General features: G+C 32.3%; 1 protein-coding gene across 1 annotated transcript in view; it reads left to right on the top strand.

The window, feature by feature from the left end:
* The window catches only part of Ten-m (teneurin transmembrane protein Ten-m), a 525,280-nt gene that overhangs the window by 1,244 nt on the left and 500,640 nt on the right, over nt 1-23,396 (top strand). The gene's annotated exons all lie outside the window — the stretch shown is intronic.

The raw sequence follows: 23,396 nt of genomic DNA, 5'->3' as shown, positions 1-23,396 counted from the left end.
TTTTCTACAATATATTGGTTCGCAGTTTCAGTCCAAATTTGACTCTTGAAGTCTAAAATTAATAAATAAATAATTCTTAAATGCACGTTGAAGTATTATTTTGGATCAAAAGTGAACTTAAGAGTATTAAAAGTTAATGCAATGATATATATTTCAAGTTGTTTTACGAGAACTTTTATGCTATCATATTTCATATACATACCATTAAAACGGTTGGTTAATAAATTAAGCCTTTCTACGATATATTGGTTGGAAGTTTAAGTTGATATTTGACTTTTGAAGTAGAAAATTAATTAATAAATCATTCCTAAATATACGTAAAAGTATCATTTTGGATCAAAAGTGAACTTACGAGTTTTACGATGAAAATGATATATATTTCACGTTGTTTTACGAGAACTTTTATGTTATCATATTTTCTTTGCACACCATTCAAATCGCCGATTCAAAAAGTAAACCTTTCTGCAATATATTGGTTTGCAATTTGAATCTTGAAGTAAAAATAGTTGTAGCGAAATTTTCGGTCTCGTCGGTTCTATAAATATGTAAATCGTGCGTATAAAATATGCCGTAAAAAGTTGTACGAAGCTCGTAGTAAAATTTTTCGATATTGAGAAAAATCGCATGTTAGGTTTTCCCAGCGGAAAAGCGCTCTCCGTAGAAATTGTGCCATGAATGAAAAAGCCAAAGTTAAACTCGACGTGTTCTCTGCGATTATAATTCGCTGCGATTATTGAAACGTCGAGTAAATAAATTCGCCATAACTCAAATACTATCTCTTTGCTTATTTGCACTCGATATAAATTTATCAAAGTGTTTGTTGGTTGTGACGAAATCATCCAAAGTTTCCTTCGTTTATTCTCAGCCTTGAGTTTTGCGTGTACGAATATTCATCAGACGACGGAATTTCGTTGAGTTTAACTTGTGAGAAATCTTATTGATACGATATAATGCGTTAAAATTTAATCCACTAAGCATTAGGCTAGACCGGGTATCGATTATATTAGTGGCCTATTCTAAAATGCGATATTAATTAGGTTAATTTGAACGCAGGTATTGCGATCGGATACCTCCTCATTAAATATTTAAAACGTAATCAATTCGACACGTTAGGAGCCTGCGTTCGTAATACGTTATCTCCTAAATGTATTATAAACCGATTAATTAGTACGAGAGGAAATCGCTATGCAATATGCTCGGTTATATTTTTGCACATGTACGAGTATATATGTATATATAATGGATCCGCGTGCTGAATTGACGGTTTCGGGGCAAGACGGGTTAAACTTGCAGTTTAATTTAACCGCACGCGAACTCTGTGTTTATACGTACAGTTTGCCATTATCAAAGTTATGAAATTTTATATGCACTTTTCCGAGAATTTTTCTACAATGGTGATGTGATTGAATTTTTTTTTTGTTCTGCTGTTTAAATCACTTGTTGTTTCAAGTGTAGTTTTAGTGTTTTATATTATATATTGAATATGCCCAGGGCAAAAATTATGCAATAGATCTCTTCAAATTTAATAATAGCTTTAGAAAGATCGTGGAATCAAAAAAGTTGACCGAAAAATTTTTATCATGTTCTTCAATAGGTATGTAATGTTATTTCGGATGTGAAAATTTGTAGGAAAGTTTATTTAAGACTACAATTTAAACAGTCAGTAGCTTTTACGAAAATTTATAAAACCACTCATTGTTGAAGTATTTTTTGACAAATAGACGATGTTCAAGCAGTTAGTGACCGATTCAATTCAAACGAAGCAATCGAACAAATGAAACGAAGCTATTGACCAAATCAAACGAAGTTACTGACCAAATAAATAAAGGCCAAAGTTTAATTTTATTTCATCTTGTCCTATACTTTTAGCTATTTAATGATGTATACAGTTTTCTTATAGTTTTAGAGTAAAGTTTCTGGTAAGTTTTAGAGTTCAGTTGCTTTGTGAACGACCAAACTAAATTATAAGTAATATTTGTAGTTTTTAAGTCAAAATTTTCATATAATTTGAAAGTAGCTAATGTTTAAATATGTAATTAATGTAAAATTTATAATTTCAAAATGATTTTTGTTGTTAATAAATTATGTTCACAGTGCATCTTATTATATTCTAATGGTTATTGATATATAAATCAATTTCCACGTAACAATGTTTTGTAAGTATTTATAATATCATCTCATTTTAATGTTAGTGTATAGTATAATATGAAAAGTAGTTTGAAAACCTATTTACAATTCTTATAAAAATGTATTCATCATACATTTCATACTACATATAATACATACGTAAAAATTTAAAAGGTGCTAATATTCAATGAAATTTTGTTACAAAAATACAATTAAATACCGAAATTATTTGTAGTATATTTTTCTAATTGAAATATCTAAGATTTCCTGCTCAAAACCCAAACTAAAACTGAATAGCTTAGACTTAAGTCGGCTAGATAAACGTTGAATAAAATACTATATACAATTAATGTCAAATTTACACTGAAAATGGTAAGGTAAGGGATTATTTTACTCGAAGTCACAGTTTACAGTTCGTAATTTCGATGTTCATTTCAAACGCCAATCCAAATAAAATATACTAGGCATTCGCTTTTTTTCGACATCGCGAAGTAGTTTGTTCAATAATTGCGCAACGCGAATTGCCAATTAATTAAAAAGATACAAATGGTGGGAAAGTAAGACGAAAATATAAGCATAAATCGGCGATTAAATTGCGCGACGGCTCAATTAGAATTTTGTTTATAGTTTTGCTGCGGCGGCGAACGTGTTAAGTCGTTAGCGCGTTTTCCAGTAAATCACGACGAACGATGACTTTAATTAAATTGAAAGTCTCCCGACGAGCCAGCGAGTATATGAGATCTTTTGAAATTTGTCTCCAAACTATGCGAATAAAAATACCCGTAGACTAATAACGAAAATAGCCGTGAAAGTCGTTAAAATCTATCTGGTTAAAATTACTTCGGCGATAAACGAACAGTTCAAATCCAATAGGCGATCGTTAATGCACTATTTGAATTTTCTAAATAACATTACCTAATATATTTAACGATCGCATCGATGATGAAACGCAATGAAATAATCATTTTATTGTTTATCATATGTATTATACATATTTGAATATTAATGTAGAGATCTCTTTCTATATGTGAAATAATATACATATGTATATACGTATGCAAGTGATTCACGATGTTCATAATCCACTAACGAGTCTCGCAAAATCTCGTGCAAACTCGTGACGAATGCACTGTAAAGTGCAGCGAAAAATGCACTCGGGTAATTTCGTTCGGTTGCAATTTGAACTGCGCCAAACAAATTAATTGCCTTTACAGGACTGCATTCGTCTGTTACAGTTCGCTAATGCACACTGAGATAATTATTTTTGACGAAGCAAATACTCCAGATTGCAATTCTGGATGAAATTTTTAATTACGGAATTCATTACAACTTTTGCAAAAATAAAATTTAATACAAATCCTTTCTCTGATTCTACAATGGTACCATTCAACGTCATGTTAATTTCGAATAAAGGTATTTGCTGTTAAATTTTGCTCCAAATATCATTCAATTACAAATTAGCTACAATTAAATGAGTTTCACAACTTTCTATCCACTATTTATTTTATTGCACCTAGTTTAGAAATGAAACGTATGACCTGAAGCATTGATATTTATTATAAAAGTTTAAAACAAATACTTTGATTCATGTTTTAGCAAAATAAATGGCAAAAATCTTACATATTGATTTATTGCATAAGTTCATGAACGTTTATGCTCTTACCTTCAATGAAAATCAGGCATGAACTTATGCACTAGTTTAGTTCAATTATATTTCAATGTGACATAAAATATGCCGTTATGATATGCAAACTTTTTCTTTTAATTTTAATAAGTTCTAAGATTCATTATTTGTGAAATTATATAAATACTAGTGTTTTTACCCGGCTTCGCTCGGTATTTGTAATATAAAACGCTTAAACGTGGCCAATCTAATAATAGTAAACATTTTATTACATTTATTTGAATAGTTTTATTTTATTTAAATTTATTTGAATATTCATTTGTTCGATGACGTCACAGATTTACGAACCAACATTACATATTTTCTTATATAGTTACAAAGTCTCTTTCGAAATTATATATTAGATCAATGGACGAAATGTTGATGAAGTAATTTATGAACAAAGTCGAGTACTTTTCGCGTTGATTGAGCGGTGTCGAAAAGCCGTAGTGAATTAAATAGATGGTTCGTCATCATCATCAGTATCGCCGGGTTCATTGTGTTTCCTAAATTATTATCTCTCTCTCCTACACAAATATTATAAAATGTATTATATTGTGCGGCCGTCGACGACAAACTGAAATATTGTGTACAATTTGACGACAATGGGTCGACATTGTGTCGCGTTTACCACTCGTCAAACGATGCATCGCATAATGCGAGTTAAATTTAACTAAGCCAAATTTGTAAGTTTGTTATTTATACCGTATAATTTGGCGTGAGAGGCGTAATGGGAGGGTATTATTATTTTTAAAATTGAAATTGCACTATTAATCAAATCCGAACGAAGCTAATTTCATCGTCGAAGTGGGGGCCCGTTCTAATCATTAAAGGCGAGTATATTTTCGGTCGGTTATTTTTAATATTGAATGGTCAGTAACTGTGTATGAATTTGAACAGTTAATTTATCAGTTTATTCAGTAAATATTTTTATTGAATAATCAAGATGTCCATAAAAAAAGCATTTATATTTTCGGCTTCAATAAAATCATTACTCAATGCTTAATAGAACAATACTTATTAAATTACGAATCAACTATCAAATTCAAATTCAATAAAAACACTGATAAAGTCCATATATAAATAAACATATAGTATACATACAGAAATAGGTAATAATTTATTATGTAACAATTACTGAACCTTCCACTACGTACATATATATGTAGGTATACTTATCCAGGTATACTCATCGTTTACTTATCATTTATTATAGTTACTACAAAAAAGCATTTTAATAATTAAATACAGGCCATAATTATACATCCTCATAATTACTCGTAATTGAAATATAGTGATTTAAATCAGTGCTTCTCAACCTTTTTACACCTGCAAACCATTGAAATATAGGGGATAAATGACGCATTAATTCGTGCCTGTTTATAAACAATCATGACCAACTGTTACACAGGAATAAAAATATTATTTAAATATTATGCGATGGATTGGCCGGCGTTATTCGGGTGGATGAAGTTTAATAAAAAAAAAGATTCTATAAATAAATGCCTTTTTCATTCTAAAAATTCTTTTTAATCAGAGTTTCGTTGGGATATTTAACTTACCTATTTTATTTTGCGACTAAAGCTCCATTTAATTACTACATCATATATCAAATAAAATTTTAAAGCTGTTGGATTTTCAAACACATTTTTTAACTCTCGTGTATTTGCTTTATTGCATATTTTAGTGACTCGTTCTATCGGCGATTTTTATTGAAAAAATAAGCATATTACTTGAGTCTTCAAATGCAATAAAATTTAAATGAAAATCGATAGCGTGCAAACGTATATCAATTTGATTGAATGACAAAAGCTTTCAAATTTTCAATGAAATCCGAACACACACACAATTTGAAAGAGTGCGTGTTTTATTTATCTGGGCTTTCCGAACATGCTTTTTATATTCATATTATATATACATACATATATGTATATATACATTTCGGAAAAGCCTCCTCGTGACGGAATTAGACTTGGTTCTTACGCGTACGAAACGGCGTAAATAATGAAAACGCTTTGCTCGTTTTTCTCGTGTAAACAAGATGAATCGTGAATGAACGAACGCTCGTACCTGCTTAACAATTCATTTGTCAGCATTTTAATGCGCTACGGAATCTCGTGTTTATTTTTATATATTTTTCTTTCGTTTTTTCGAATACAAAGTGGGCGAGGAAAATGGTTTCTGGTGTTATAAAAGCTATCAAAACTTTAAAAATACTATAGATATTTTTCCAACGATACCTATTTCATTACTCATGCCTCACTACATTAATTGAAATAGGTTTTATTTTTTTTCCTACTACGCTTTAAACCGTAGCTTTAAAATAAGATACTATCAATACTATTAACGAGAAAATCAATGCGTAAAATATGTAGATAATAATCGCTGAATCAGTAGCTATTAAAATGAATCTAAAATGTATTGTGCACAAAATACATGCATATGTACATATATATTTTTATAATAAAGTGATGCAATTACGGGCTGTCCTCGAGCGACACCTATGGTAATAAACTTGTACATATATACATTTACAGATTATAAATTTGAAGTAATATTCAAATAGTGGTGACATGGTGGATTTGCCTAATTGTTGTGGAGCCGTCTCATCAATGAAATCAGATAAATTGGCAAACTTGTGATAGGAAATGATTGACTTTGAGTCATTACTGAGCACTACTGATAATACTCGCAATTAATTTTTTTCAAATGAGGTCATCCCAAGGCTTGAACGCAGGCTCCTCTTTTAACGCAGGCAGGCTTTTAATGCTTGAAAAATAAGAAGCGATTTTTAATTTTAATCATTTATTTATTTATTTATTTAATAGTTTTGGACCATTGTGGCATTACAGGAAGAACCTAATGCGCCACAATGGCCTACATTTGAAAAATATATATAAAAACATGATATAAAAACAAGTAAACTGTAAATAAAGGAAAAAAGCAAAAGCAGAAAACATGGTAAAATAAAATAATAAAAAAAAGTAACAAAAGGAAAATAATACATCATTCAGAGAGAAAAAAAAAATAACAAAAGTGTAAAAATTAAAAATAAAATCCATAAATCCCATTCTTTGTTTACACTGAGCAAAATTAAAATAGTATAAAAAAAATGTACAAAGGAGAAAGAAAAAATAAAATAAAATAAAACAAAATATGAATAAAAAATAAAATCACAGCGAGGCCCAAATGGAAGAGAGTAGATTAAGATTCCACACATTCATCACATTCAAATTAAGAAAGTAATGATGAGCGCAGGTTACCAGATAAATATGTTAAGATAATATCCGATAATCTACGCATAATCATAAAAATACATACCAATTAACGTTATCGTAACTGACCATGGTGCTTTTAATTGTAAAAAATATATAAAAAGCCTTATATCCGATTAGTCTCATCCAGTCTATATCAAATAGTGCTTCTTATTTTTATTTAATTAACTGCTCGGCGTTGCTCAGGCGGTTCAAAGTTTAGAAAATAAAAAAAACGATGAAAATCTTTGAACGGAAACCCTTTGACCTTGGGATCCAATACTTTCCAAAATCCGTCTATGATCTACATAAATTAGAGCTGCATTTTTAAATTGAAAACTATACATTCACTTTTCACACAAGAAAATGTTCAACTTTATACATATATATTATAGATACATGTACATATAGCAGAATAGAAGAAGATATATAGAAAAACATATATGACCACCTATGTATGTCATCATCATTACAGTCAATCCACTACTGGGTTAAGGCCTCTCCAACACTTTTCCATTCGTAAAGGTTTTGAGAAATTTCCACCCATCTCACCCCCCCCCCCCCCACACATTTCATACGACCATATCAACTAATAACAAAATTTTCATTCATGGTATCTCAAAGATACGACTTTTCAAACGGCAGATACCATATATAAATTTGTTTTGAATATATATACATATGTATTTTCCCGTCACCTGTTTTCAGATTAAAGAAGCTGGCGATCTGTCGTCGTGTGTTCGTTAACCCTTTGACCCAGTGGCTCGAATTTGGGGTGGGGGCTGGATTCGTAGGGAGATTGATTTCGGCGTCTGGCCAAAATTAAACCAGCTGTCATCGTCAGCGTCCGCTCGTCACGGACATAAATCATTGTGGACACGCTCCCGGCGACAGCTACATCCATTCACGATAGCCGTGCTACAATAATAACCGCCGGTTGCAAAGGGTTTATTCGAGGGAAAACGAACGCGTGCCATAAGCCGCCTGTCCAAACTTGCACGTCGAAATCCCCGCATTTGTAAGCTTTCACTTTTAGCCACCGGTCTGATCTAGTTTGATTCTAATTCGACGCTAATAAGCCGTCTGATACGACTGATTCAATTTTAACCCCTTCGTGACGAGTCCTCATAGTTTGTTCCGCACGCATACCTTTGATATTCGCACTTTTGAGAAGGGTGGAAGTTGTGGTCTGGAATTATCCCTCACCTATCCATTTGTGCTTTTTATATGTGTAATAAAACATTATTATTGTCTTATAAATACATTAATATCAATTTAATAACTACCTATGATATAAGCTACAGTCTATGTAGCTTACTGGTAGAGCCATAGCATGCCAGTAGAGATGTCCTGGACATTTATAGCATCCTAGTAGACGTTTCTAGTGAGATTTGGGTGGTTATTAGTACCCAGATTGACGGTCTCCTGTATTCTATTGTAATGTTTAGAATTGTTACTACTTTTGTACAAGAAATCTGACCATATGTGTCGCTTTGGGGCAACCTTTCATGATATCTATGGTTGAAATGTTGTATAATATAATAAAAATATATTTCAATTTATTCTCTGCACATAGAAGACTCCTTTCTGGAAGATTACACAATAAAAGTCTAAAATCATACGTGTATTAATTAGAATGATTTCATTTTGTTATTTCATATAAGAAGACAGTGCATTTGGCAGTCATACAATCATTCTGTAGGTTTTTGTTGAGCTTTAACATAAATCTTTCTATGTATGTACATACATACATATATGCAACGAATCGAGAAAGATGTATATGTAGACAAATTAGCATAGAAGAATTTTAATTACACGAATCATTCTAAATATCAGGGTTTGAATTCTAAGCTTTGCATTGATAAGTGTCGGAATTGACTTTTGTTGATAATTTGGCTCAAAGTACAATTTGATTTCTTATTTATGATATATTTTGGAGTGTTGTTTTGAAGACAAAAGACGAAGAAAATGTTTTATGCTTGGTCTAAAAATACGAAATTACTAAAACTTTACCGTATTTTTCTATTTCAGGTAACGAAATCCATTAAAGAGAGTTTCGAACAAAAATTACACTCAACAAGTTTGTAACTCAATGATAACCCGAATACATAATAACGCGAAGGGTCACAGAATATTAAATAATATATCGAAACATATAAATAGTGCACATTGTTGATTCATTTTTGCTTAAAAGGTGTCGAGTATATCTTCCTGAATATACACATGTATTAAAAATCGTTCTGGGATCATTGCATAATATTTTAAGATCAAATTAATAAGAAATTATGATTTTATTTTCTACTAATACTTCTCCAGGAATTTTACAATATACACAAATTATATTATACATAAATTTAAACTCCAAGACTTTTTTTATGTTGACATAATATGATATGTATGACAAATGAACAGTTACTTATGTACAATACGATATTTGTTATTGGTCGAACACGATTCCAAAGACAAAGGATGTTAATATCAGTCATAGGCAATATGTTTATGTTATAATACAAACCCAACAATAGGCAATTTATCACGTGCTTAGAATCACATTTGAATATTTCAACAAACGTATCAATCAAAATCGTTCAGATTGAATCGGCCTCATAGGGGAAGTAAAAATAATAATAAAAAAACACACACATCGGATAAAATGGACGTGACGAGTTATCGTACTTTATTTTTGTAATGGTCGATCTAATGCGGCACGTTTAAAATAAAAATTCAGGCACTTTTTCTATGTTTATATTATGTGGTTTTTCGTCGCCAATCCTTTTCAATTAGGTCAATCATGTAATAAAAAAAGCGTTGTATTTTTGTGCGTGTGTGAAAATTGGTCTCATTTGAATAAGCGTTTCGACAAATTTGCACAAATTACGTTTGAAGCATGTGTGGCTTTTTTGGCGCCAAAATAGAGTACAGTATTTCTAAAATGTAAATTTGTATTACGCTCCAAGGAAAATTTGCATATGAATATAATTTTGTTAGTAGCATATTGTATAGAATGCGAAGTATGTTGATATACATATTTAAACTATTTTTACCACACATTCACAAATAGATATATTTATCTTTGAGAATATATCTATTAAAAATACATATGTATGCTCATACACACGCAATAGGCCGAAAACACACTGAGTGGCAGGTGGTACGTGCTATTTTTAGATAATTTTAAATATGCGAAAAAACGCAGCACCCCTTGTCCATATACATACATGGTACACAGTCCCAAAAATCACCCCCTGGAGTGTTTTCGGTGATATTTTACCCTTGTATTTATCCTTGCTTGACTGTAATCGATAACGGGGAATCCCATATTTGAAGAAATTTAGGAGAAACTTGTCGGTTGTATATGGATAAGCATACACGTGCGACCTCCCAAACATATGCATTATGCACGTGCAACTATGTACATCCGAATTCGGTTTGGGGAACATCCACTGTTTACGGTCACGGAACACCAACTGTTTACAAACCAGGGATGTGACGTCCCATACCACTCAGTGTGTTTTCGCCCTTTAGGTCCGTTTATACGCACAACACATCACAGCACGGCACTACACGGAAAATACTAGTTATGTTCATACTATACAGCATCGCTCTTTTTGTGGAAGAGTGCAAGGCAAAATTGGCTTATCTAAACATTACAGAGCGGGGAGATACGGCGTAATATTGCTTGCATCGTATCGTTGAGTCAATATTGTCACAATATGACGTTTCCAAAAATATTCATATGAACATGGCAGCACTTTCGTTAGTACATGTGCACTCGTCACTATGGGCCGGGCCGCACCGTGCGAATTGCGTGCGACTTGGTTGAGGGCGACCAGACCAATGCATGCAGGTAGATGGGACATGCTGCACCCGTCAACTTGTTTGTCGCACACATTTCCATACATTTTTTCGTGTCGCGCAACTAGTCGGCCGACAAAGTTGCACGGTGCGGCCCGGCCCTATGGCGTCAAGTCATGTGTGAATACTTCCGCAAAAAAAAAAAAATGGTTCTATTTGATATGTTTCGGTGACATGTCCTGCTGTATAATATGAATTGATCGTGTCGGTTACGTCACATAAATATTTGAATGTGTCCATAAAATGTAGTAAAGAATATTTTTACAAGGCTCTTCTATATTTCACTTCGCTCATTGGTCTGACAACATATTATATTATATATCCAACATTCTTCCGATCGTTTTGAAACTTTGCCATTTTGCGCGGTTTAGTCAACGATAGATATTTAAATCAATTCCGCCAATACGATAGTGAAAAATAATCGTAATAGACACGTTTGAAAATGCCAAAGTTTTGACCGTCTTGACGTTTAGTGGTCAGTAGTGTTATATATTTTGCCTTTCCGCCACCCTCTCGTTTCGTCAGATTTTAATTGTTTAAACGCCTATAACTTTTTATTTTTCACACTATATCTTATAATTCATACTGATGTTTACGCTCAATTGCCGGCTTGAGCTGTGCTGGTATAAACGTACCAACGTATAAGTGACTTTTCATTGTCGATTTTTCGTTCATCGATTTTTTTTAAAACCATTGAAACGTTAACATTTTGACTCCCAAGCTTGTTAGCTTTATAGCATTATATATTTGTTTAAGTTTGCGGAGTATTCTAAAATATGAATAGCTGCTTGTACCAGCTTATTGTTCACACGAGACTGACCAGGATAATAATGCCCAGACACACAATAGATAAACCTTAACGACTCGTGCGATAATGTTAAAATAAACGTTGATATGTATGCACTTATGTATTTATATTATTATTACGTTATGGGTGGTTGTGACGCATTTCGAGCATGAAAACCCATTCATCATCATTGCTGTGAAATCTTCGGGAAAGTTAGTACAAATTTCGGTGGTCTCTACAGCGTGTCTCCGAAGTGTGTCTTATCATCGTTTGATTTATTTGTTTAAATTTTGTTTCTAGTGTGTGTAAAGTTGGGATTGTCAAAAATGTTAGACAATGTTGTAACTACTACATATATAATACTATGCTATTAGTAGTAAATAAGATAAATTATAGTATTTAGGCTTTAAAAGTTCGCTAATACTCTTAAGCGCTAACTTTCGTAACGAACCATATAATAATTTGGTATTCTCACTATAATTTATTTACATATATGTATATGTAAAGAAGTATTACATATTAAACCCAGCAACGTAGGTTGCGTTAATGCTAACCACCGAGAGGTTGCCAGGTTTGAAGCTGTGGGTTGACCTTGATTGAAATTAATTTATTGCGAGTATTGTCGGTAGTGCTGCTGGTCAGACTTGAATATTTGTGACTCCAAGTCGATCGTTTCCTATCAGATTTTGCCAATTTATCTGATTTCATTGTTAAAACGGTTCCTCATCAAATTGGCAAAAACCATTTCACCCATTATTTGAATATGATATCAAAATGTATGTACATACAAGATTATACAAGTTTGATACCACAGATGTTGCTCAGGGGCAATCAGATAACGGCATCATAGGAAAATATAAAATTGGGTTCTTCGGCTATGCCTCATTTCCTAAATTATAAATAAAAATATATCATAATAGTTATATTCTTACATATACCTATTTTTTCAAAAAAAATGTATGAAGCCTTACTTCATGACCTCGGGCTCTGACCCTTTCAAAAACCATCTTCAGTTTAAGCAAGTATATTAGATTTGGAGAGTCGTAATTAAAGAACGATAGTGTAGCAAACAAATGTATGTCATAATCATCATCATCATTTACTGCCATTCGCCATCCACGGCTGATCCAACACGCTTCCACTAGTCTCTGTTTTGGGCAACTTTCATCCATCTCATCCGACACATTTTTTAAATTTCAATCGCCCATCTTCTCTGTGACTTTCCTTGCAATCTTTTACACTCTCTTGGGTACCATTTGAGCACTTCTTTCATCCATCTATCGTCCGTTCTTCTAGCCGCGTGACCCGCCATGTCAATCTCTTAACTCTCTCCACTATATCAACTATCCTTGTCATACTTCTCACCCACATATTCCGATTTCTCGTCTCTTTTCGTTATGCCGAGCATGAATCGTTCCACGCTTTTTTGAATGCATTGGACTTTACGAAGAATTCTGGCCCTAACAACTTATATATGTATGTATATATTTACAGTTTTTTTGACATGGTCGACTTTACTCTGTTGCTTTTCGATTTTTTCTGCCTATAGAGGGAGGTGCACGCTCGGTCACCAGGAAACCACCCTCAGCACCCCTTTCGGCCCATGGTACATGTAAATCACCGCCCAACCCTACATCCTCCTCGACCCTCCCACCACCACCGTTCATCCCTCCATCTCGGACCGGTTGCGTGTGTGTTCGCACGGAATTAAATGAATTCTCGCATTTTCCTACGAACCGCGTTTGACCCAGAAAGTGTGCTATTCGTTGGTACGCCGGCCATATTTCACGGTTCCGTGTACAAAAGAATACGTAATGGCCGTTCCCGGTTGACATGTCCCGATTTCTCCTCCCCTTTTTCCATTGCACTGACCGGACAGCCAAACTACCCCCCCATTATCACCCCGTGTCCGTAGACATGCGAATAAATCACAATTTTTGACCGAAACCGAGTCCTGTGTGACCGAATTCGAAACGAATAAATCAGAACTATGCTATGGGAGTGGACGAGAGTTGTTACATTGAATTTATTGCACCAGTGTGTTGTGGGTTCAAGTGATGCCCACTTTAATTTAAATTGTACCAATGAGCGTGTCACACTTCGTATCAAGGAGCTGGGTACGACTTGGTATGTCGATAGTTTTATAGCACTTGAAAAATATTTATCGTCATGTGTTTAATTGGAAAGGTAGTCCAAATTAATTGCACTTAAATGATTTATAGAGCTGTCATTGTCTGTTCAATACATTTTTATTTCATTTCAAGAATGACACTCTTGTCTAATCTCTGCTATGTACATACATATTTCCTTTTATATTTTTTTGGATACTATTCGAGTATCTTCTTTCATGCCATCTTTTAACCACATTTTTCGTCCGGTTCATCATATCTTAGTCATACTTCTCAACCATTTGTTTGTTTTCTGTGTCTTCTTCTTTCACACAGTATACCACGCTCCACACTTATTTGAATACATTATGCAGATGTATGTATGTTATTCAGCGTCTAAATTTGTATTCAGAAGTCAATATTTTCATTTTAATTGAATAAAATCCTACTGAACTTGACATATATTGAATTGAAATCAAAATTTGTATACGCATGTAAATACTTAAACATTTTAAATTATGTCTAAACTTAAAATTTTGCAAGTTTTTGAAAAAAAATCACGAACATTAGAGTTGAGATGTAATTTTAAAATTATTAATGCTTATTTTACATTCCTAAAAGTGTAAACTTAAACTATGAGGCTTGCTGCTAGACTTATACATACTGAAAAACCAAATAAAGTTTCGGCAAAATGATGATCATCTTAGAACAATCGCTAATGATATACAATACTTTTTACACTTTTACAATATTTAAAAATACTGGTGACCTGTAATACGTGTATTCTGCTTTTCCGAGATTCTAGACATATCAAATTAATAGAAGTGATAACAACTTGTGAATAAGTCAAACATAAATAGTGTTTTTGGAACTAAAAATAGGAAATCCGCCACTTTGAAATATAACGACTCATATGTATGTATGTATGTAAATAAGACTCATTCTAATCAATGGAAAATTAATCAAACTTATATCTCTAACTAAAATTCCCACGAATTATACTTATCAATGTCACTTTGTATTACATACAAATTATTAATTGATTTTAAATACACCATCACTCCTCTTTACCAAACACTTTGTATATATCTATGTATACATATTAACACTATACACGTTCGCTAAATAATCGATGTTCAACACAAACTTGACACATTTGTTTTGAGCACACAACGAACCCACCCGAAAAAAGGTCCCTTTTATAAAAGATTCACCCCCGAATACATATTTCGGCACATATTATAGAACAGTCATTGTGTCGATTGTTTGAGCACGCAACGCGCGTCCCAAACAAATTGTCATACGCACACACTATAAGTATAATATAATATTAATGATATATTTAATGCCGACGATTGTAAATAATGACATCGCTTCCTTTCATCGGACAGCTCTTGCTCTCTCTGTGGTGATTGTTTTGCATTTTGTTCGTCGCGTGTGGGAAGAGGGAGAAGAGTCAATGGCTCAGTATCTGCCATTTCGCAGTAATAATCGCGAATGTGGTTGAGATTCGCGGCTAAATTTAGCATGGGTCAGTACGGCACAGTACGCTAATATTACACATGTTTGTATATCGTCTCGCACTTTGTTAAAACAGTATGTGAAGCTTTGATTAAATATATAAAATTTTAATCAGAATACTCCAATTGGGTTCAATTCCAGATATTATAGTCAATGGATACTGATGTAACTACTATTAGTATTCATATGTATTAGTATTCTATTAGTTATATATAATAATAATATATTTCTATTTATATTATAAAATGTTTCTTTGATTTATGTTTGAAAATGCGTCTAAGGCTAAAATTCTATAACGCAATATAATTTTCTATCAAAAATAAAGGATTGCGAATTGTCATATGCGATAAAAAGTAGTCTATATTTTCAATTGAATGATATTGATAAGTGATTTACTCTAATTTATGTAAAATTGTGATATCCAACTGGCATTCTGGACAAAGACTTCCATTACGAGACAATCCCAGTTCAATTCAGGACTTTTGGCAACCCTAATTACAAGTCAACTTTTTTCGCTACGATGGTCGTAATAGAAATTATACAAAACAGACCATGAATAATACAATATTAAGAATATAAATAGATGTATACAAACAATATGAATTGAGGAAAGAGGGGGATCTCCAGTACCAATGTACAATACTGGCCCAATATATTCCAAACATCATACCAATCGATGTAGAGCAGACTAAAAGCTTTACAGATTCATATAATCCTGTTTCCAAGTTTAATACAAAGGCTATCTAATTTATGTTAGGGAAATAAACGTCTTAAATAAGCACTAATATCGGCTTATATAAGATGTGTAATAATAGCCGTAGGTTAGCAGATATAATCTCATATGCAGTGTGTAAGTGTCTGAAACTATCGACTTTCCATTAAGATGGCAAGTTCTAAACATTATCTAGAAGTAAGCTTTCTGAAAGATCAATAATTCCTCGTGTGATACACTTTATATGTATAGGTACATATGTATGTTCAAAAATGTATGAACTACTATAGTACACAGTCGTAGTAATCAGCTGATTTTACGACTTGTCACATGCAATAGTTATTTTCCCATACGAAAAAAATCCGATCATTACAAACAAGCCCCCCCCGTTGTAAAAATTAGCATAAAGTAGAATTTTAATTAATGTACACTCGTGTGCTGGGTAAAGGACGGTTACTATTGTGCAGGAGTTATTAATGAAAACACATCGTTTGTACCACCGCACGTACATATACAATATAGGGGTGGTGTTCACCCCTGGCATAGAAATTTTTTTCGGACATTAACCATTGTGATCGGTAAAACATAATAACTCTATTGCTACTCGCCGAAATATTTCATCAATCGTGTACTGAAAGCGGTGACGAGGGGGTGGGTTTTGTTACAAAATGTTCGTACTAAGGAGAGGTTACCTTTTTTTTTTATTTTTCCCACCCCTGTGTATATATTATGCAGATGGTGATATTCATTCCGAGAGGCGAATGCAATTTCCTTGCCCCATTTAATTTATTATTACTTTTTTTTTATACGTTTGATTTCGACTCTGGCGCGAAACTTCGAACGTCAGCGGTTCGGAACATTTTTGCTATAGTGTATTATTTTGAATTGTATGAACTATTTAGTTTACTATGAAGATTTGGCGATAGTAATACGATCTTGGATAATATGATTACAAAATAATTATAATATGGGATTTTCATTTTATTTATTTTTTTAATTTAATCGAATATTGAAATAACTGATCTATGTATGTATATATGTACTTATAAATATGTAAATATACAGAAACACCGACTTTAGTACATACTTATGACTATATTATAGAATAAACTTATGGCTATATTATAAAATAAATATAATTATATTATATTTATGCCTAATAAAACAAATATATAATTAATATAATAATTAATATAATTAATTATAATAAATATATTTTACAAAATAAGTTTGATTTTTGAATGTACATAAATACACTTAGTATTATATAAAATTAATAGCGCTTTGAATTATATCAGTAATTTATCAAATTAACTGTGTTTAAATCATTTTAATCAGCACAATTACTTTTCCAAGATCTTGCATGAAGCAAGTCGATTCTGAATAATAAAAATACATTCCATCTGCCGTCTTCGCGTTATTCACTCTATTTATAACCACTCTCCATTCACATATGCTTAATTCACCAATATTATTAGTACGTACAATTATAGCTTCATTACCAACATACACACCATCTGCTTTAAGTACTTCGAGTACTATTTACATAAATACAACAGATTTTACTTTGGAATATTTATTTCGCTTCTGACAACAGTTCACCAGTGCAAAGGTACTGTTTGTTAATTTTAGCACATGTTGCGCATGTACTAAAACAATACACATTTTACTTTCATTTTTAACAAACGAACCGCTCTTTCACTTGAACCTACATACATATACTAAAAAGTTACGCACGACACACCCACTTATTTCTCACCTATGCATATTTTACATACATACATACATACACATATCCAAATATACATACATATAATAGACTAACTTTACGCGATACACATATCGCACGTTCAACTTTTGCTTTTGAAATCGGTGACAGATGACGATTACGAGTGCGAAAGTTGCACCCCCTGTTACGACATCATATTTCCATTTTGCTCGGTAGTCGGACTACGAGGTAGTATTTCACGTCGCAAAGACGACTCTGCAAACTTTGTTCGTCATACCGAACCACCTCTCATCCCCCACTCCGACTTCCGACGGCAAACTATCAACTTTCTAAGAAATGTAAAATGTAAATTTTGGACCCTTTGTTATCTCTTGCCCCGGCTCTGTGTTCGACGGTAGCATTTTGCGTATGTAAATATCGAAATAACACACACACACACACATAACGTATTATACATACAACTTTCGCATTAATTTTGGTTGGATGTAGATAATTTATAATAGATAGATACATAGAATTGCTCAATGTTGACCTTTTGACTTGTTGTTTTATTCCTATCGATTGTTTTGTGCCAACATAGTTATGATAAGTTTGTATTTCGTTGGTAGCACTTTGTATATTCTTAATAATTCAGTTACGGTTTCAAATTAAATTCTACTATCTTGTATAAATACATATATATGTATGTATTGAATGAAAATACATATTGATACTTTTATTTATAGGCAACAGCTGTTATGTCTGCTAAATTAATTAATCAAATTAATTTGGAGATCGAAACAACGACGGCTCAAATCCTGATTTAATTAAAGCTATACTGTTTATTTTAATTATTTTCAAAGTAGAGCATTTATTCGATAGGTCAGTATTGGTGAGCACAGAATTTTAATATTAAATATTTATATGAAATGCGTAAAAGCAAATTAAAAAATAAAGATACATATATTAAATTAGTTAAATGTTTTAATCTAAGATTTTCATGATATACATATAAAATATAAACACCCATATTATTTGTGTGTTTATATAAAAGTCAAAGTTGAAATGAAGCAATATTAAATTATTTTTTTAAGAAAAATGTATTTATGTAATGTAAAATTTAAAATTAATATATGTATGTAGAAGCAGGAAATGCTTACCATGTGTATGTATCTGACATCTGTATGCAAATAATTCTGTATGCCTTTTGAATTATAAATATATTTTTACAATATAAATTAGAATATTACATATACGCATATATAAAAATGTAACCAATCCATATATTAATATTAAATGTATTTAAAATATATATGAAAATATGTACATCATTATCAAGGCTCACAAGAATGGGAGAGGGAAATCTTCCAGCACTCGTGGTGCTTGAAGAGCTTTTATTCCGAAAAAAATTCCAAGCGAGACTATATTTAAAAACGACCGAATTTATTTGACATTAAAATCTATTTAATTTTAGCTGGGCTTCTTTATCAAAAAAATTGTTTTGACAGTATTGATTTAAATTTTAATAATATAATAAGAATATTCAACAAAAAAATTTTCTCATGTTTTTTCTTTCATAATTATTTATCGCGTTGAAAAAGGGAGGATATATTATTTTCAAAATTCTAAAATAAGCCCCCCACATTATCCTTCGGAAGTTTTTTCCATGGATGGTCCTGATTGTGATTCACTGTCAATGGTTGCGTATCGCTGCACAGTGTGCGACAGTTCACGCAAATTCACTCAAAGCAGGGACGAAAGCAATAAAAAAAGAGAAAGTTAATTTATTACAACAGTTACTCACTACAGATATATAGATTTATACACGGACTATAAACACTTGAACGTCCATTACTCGAAATTAACGAAAATCGAATAGGAAAAAAGACGCCTAAAAAGAAAAAAAAACTACTATATATATGTAAGCCACCCAGTCATTCCAAAAACGGATGTTTTTATCAAGAGATCCTTTCTTCATCTTATCTTTCCCGTTTTGCGAACGAAACCCAATATAAATTCTTTCCGCAATTTGTCCTGACAAAATAGTCCCCGGACGTCTGAAACAATAGTTCGCCGCGATAAACCAACAACCTTTCCCCTTTCCCGTCGGCGTAGAAAATTTCGTAGATATTGGAATTCTTGTCTTAACATTTTGGGTCGAAATCTCCATTAATTTTACAAGCCGGCTGGCGACATCGTATCTAAATCTCGTCTACGTTTGTATACCTGTCATTCATTATCCAAGTAAAGATCTCGAATGCAATGCTCCTACTTGACTACCTGACGCATACCTATATTTGAAATTTGATACGAATATTCTTGGTATTGAGCAAATGTATCACAATCAATATCAATTCCGAATGTAAAAATGAAGTAATAATTTTATCATTACATACTAACTACGCATGTAATTAATCGATGTAGTCATTATCCAATTAAATTACCCTAGTTTGCATCGATCATCAAAACGAGCTGTACTATAATTATTTTTTTTTTTACATTTCTGTTGTATCTATTTGATTGATGAATAATATTCTGTTTTTGATATAAATAGTATGTAGGGGACTAAATTGCTTGTGCTTTTTAACTGGATCATAGCTGTTTTGGGAGTTCATACCTATATTATGTAACAATTTACTACATACTAGTTGATATTTTTGTTAACTTGTGAATAGTTATTAAACATTGGATTGATTGGCTTAAGTCTAAATCTATTCTTTGGAATAAATATAATATATATTTTTTTATTAACAAATTGTTTGTGCGATTTGTATGTGAGTTTCTGGTGAAATGTTTTATTTTACATACATATGTACATATATACAAATATACCAGGAAGGCTCAACAGGTAAACCCCAAATGCGCCTCCTGGTCCACATAATTATTACATAGATACATGTAAATCTAAAAAATATCTGACATCTATGGTCAGATATTGCAAACATCGTACTAATACGATAAATAACGATGAATAACTTTCATGTAACAATACGAATTTTTATATTCGATAAACAACCACAGAGACATCTATGGTGAGCAATATGGCGAAACCTAAGATATAACAATAACTAAAGGTTCGCAACAGAAAATTGGGAAGGAAACACCAATTTTACAGGAATCGTTTCAATGAAAATCAGAAAAATTGGCAAATTCTGATAAGAAACGATCAACCTTGACAAACCAAGGTCCGGTCAATAGCGAGACTTAGCGGGAATCGGACTCGTAACATCAAGTACGAGATAATTCAACATTCACCACTAGACCACGCAACTGGTTAACTGGTTATTTTGACGTTGAATACTTATAAATCAGTCAAAAATAATCATTATTGAATCAATCGAACTGCAATATGTGACTTTTGAGCGTCTTTATTTTTTTAAAATAGAAACTATTCAAAAAATATTTGAAAAAAACCCAATGTTTTCGAAATTTTTGTCGGCATAAATGTATAGGTTGGAGGCACAGGACATTGTTCAAAATCGAACTTTGTCTTGATTCGACGAAAGTTTTCCTTTAGTTCCATTGTTGGACATTCGAAATTTTTCGCTTATTGTATTATATTATCACTAAAACAGACGAATGGAAGCATTTGAATAGCTGTGAATGTTGAAATACATACATACGTATGTGTATTATATTTATATGATTGAAAAAAAAAGTGGGGAAGTCCACTTTTCTCCATTTCGAGAAATATATGCAAAATATTAAATGTAATTTTTTGCGTTTAACAATATTTAAAAATACTGTAATACATTTATTCTCTTTTTCCGAGATTCTTTACATATCGAATTTAAAGAACTGATAACAATTTGTGATTTAAGTCTAACAGAAATAGTGTTTTTGGAACTGAAAATTGAACTTCCGCCACTTACAAATAAACGACACATTTAATAAAATAAAACGCTTAAATAAAAGTCACGTTTAAAATGTACTTTAAAATTATTATATGAAATTTAAATTTCAAATAAAAATAAACGAATAGAAAACAAAACAAATGAAACAAACCAGTGAAAAAAGTTATAAGCCGGTGAAAAAATCGTCTCGTACATTTTAAAACCCTGCAGAGATTAATTCGGTATGTTGCAAAAAATTTACACACGCAATTAATTCGCAATATATTATAAGTATTAAAAATTCAACAAAAAACATTTCAGCTATTTTCGGAATCCATTGAACCATCAGACGAGCACACATTTACGAAACTACGAGATGTTCCGCAAAACGCAACACCTGTGTCCCCCACGCACTTTACACTCATCACTTTCGACCATTTTTTTCTACGACTTTTTTTGCACATCAGCGATTACAATCTCGCTAATCTGATTCGCGTGCGAGTTCGCTTCTTGTAAATATCCGCCCACCCCTGTGCGAAAACGGAAGCGCCAAAACTATAAATATATATGTGTACAAACACGAACCATTAACGCGAGGATCCGCTTACCATGTTTATTATGATTATAATATGCGTATGTTTGCTCCAGCAAAGTAACTCTGTACGTTGTCGAATATCAAGACAAATGTTTATAGTCGGGCCACGCAACACGTCGGCTCGTGTGTATGTTTGTTGTAATAATTTAAACATTAATCAAGCGCCGACGTTAAAATGATTTAATTCCATTCAGCCCATTAATTCCTCCCCTTCTCTTCCACCTCCTCCACATCACTCCCTTTTCGGTTTTGTTAGACGTGGATTATGGATTAATGCTTCATCCGAGTCGAGGACGAGAGTTCTTAAACGCCTTCATGTACATACGTGGGTTCATTTACGTAAAGACGGGCATTTACGATGCGTTCTCTGGCTACGAAATTTGTCATAGCTTAAGATATACCTTCCGAGAAATAATTTTCAAACAATCAATTCATTCTTCTGTCAAATGTATAATTTTGGGTCAATAACCCGAAAATGTGGCTAAATTAATTCAGAACACATTACTAACTGTTCAAAATAGCATCTAATTTTATTATGGCTGTATAATAAACTTATAATGACAGACTCTCTTTTTTCAAGATCGTTAGTTTGTCTCATCCCAGAAGGGTTTCTGATTTGTTACTTTTATACAAGATTGCTAATGGTATCTTTGACACATCTGTTTTAAACAAAATTAATTTTAACGTTAACGCCCGATTCACCAGATGTAGAAATCTATTCTATACACCAATTTCATTTAATACTAGAATCGCACGTATATGCCGTCTTTACGATAGTATTGATGATTTTCCAGACCTTTTTGCTGACTTTTTCGGTACTTTTAGGGCTAGGGTGAAGGAGCAAATCTGCGGTTGATTTGCTTCACCTTTTTAGTTTTTTTTATTTTTATTTTATGCTTCTTAGTTTTACAGAATTTTATCTAATTATTATGTACAAATTTATTTAATTATTATTTTATTCATAATTATTTTCATTATAGTATCGCATCTGAAAAAGGGTTGTAATTATAATATTCGGTTCATTGTTTAATGATATTTCAAGCCTTTGAAGGACACAACTTAGATTATACAAGCTCGCTGGTCTCTGAGAAGCCGCTATGACAAACAAATTATTAGACATTTCCGACACTTGGTTTGTAGATATGTATGCATCTAAATAGATTTCTACGTGAAAGGCTACCATAGCATGATCTACCGGAACGTTTGTTCCGGTTGCGAAAAAAACACGTTGCA

This window comes from Arctopsyche grandis, chromosome 9, assembly GCF_051622035.1.
Source record: "Arctopsyche grandis isolate Sample6627 chromosome 9, ASM5162203v2, whole genome shotgun sequence".
Lineage (NCBI taxonomy): Eukaryota > Metazoa > Arthropoda > Insecta > Trichoptera > Hydropsychidae > Arctopsyche > Arctopsyche grandis.
Note: the sequence above shows the minus strand (reverse complement) of the source record. Positions and strands in the feature narration are given on the sequence as shown.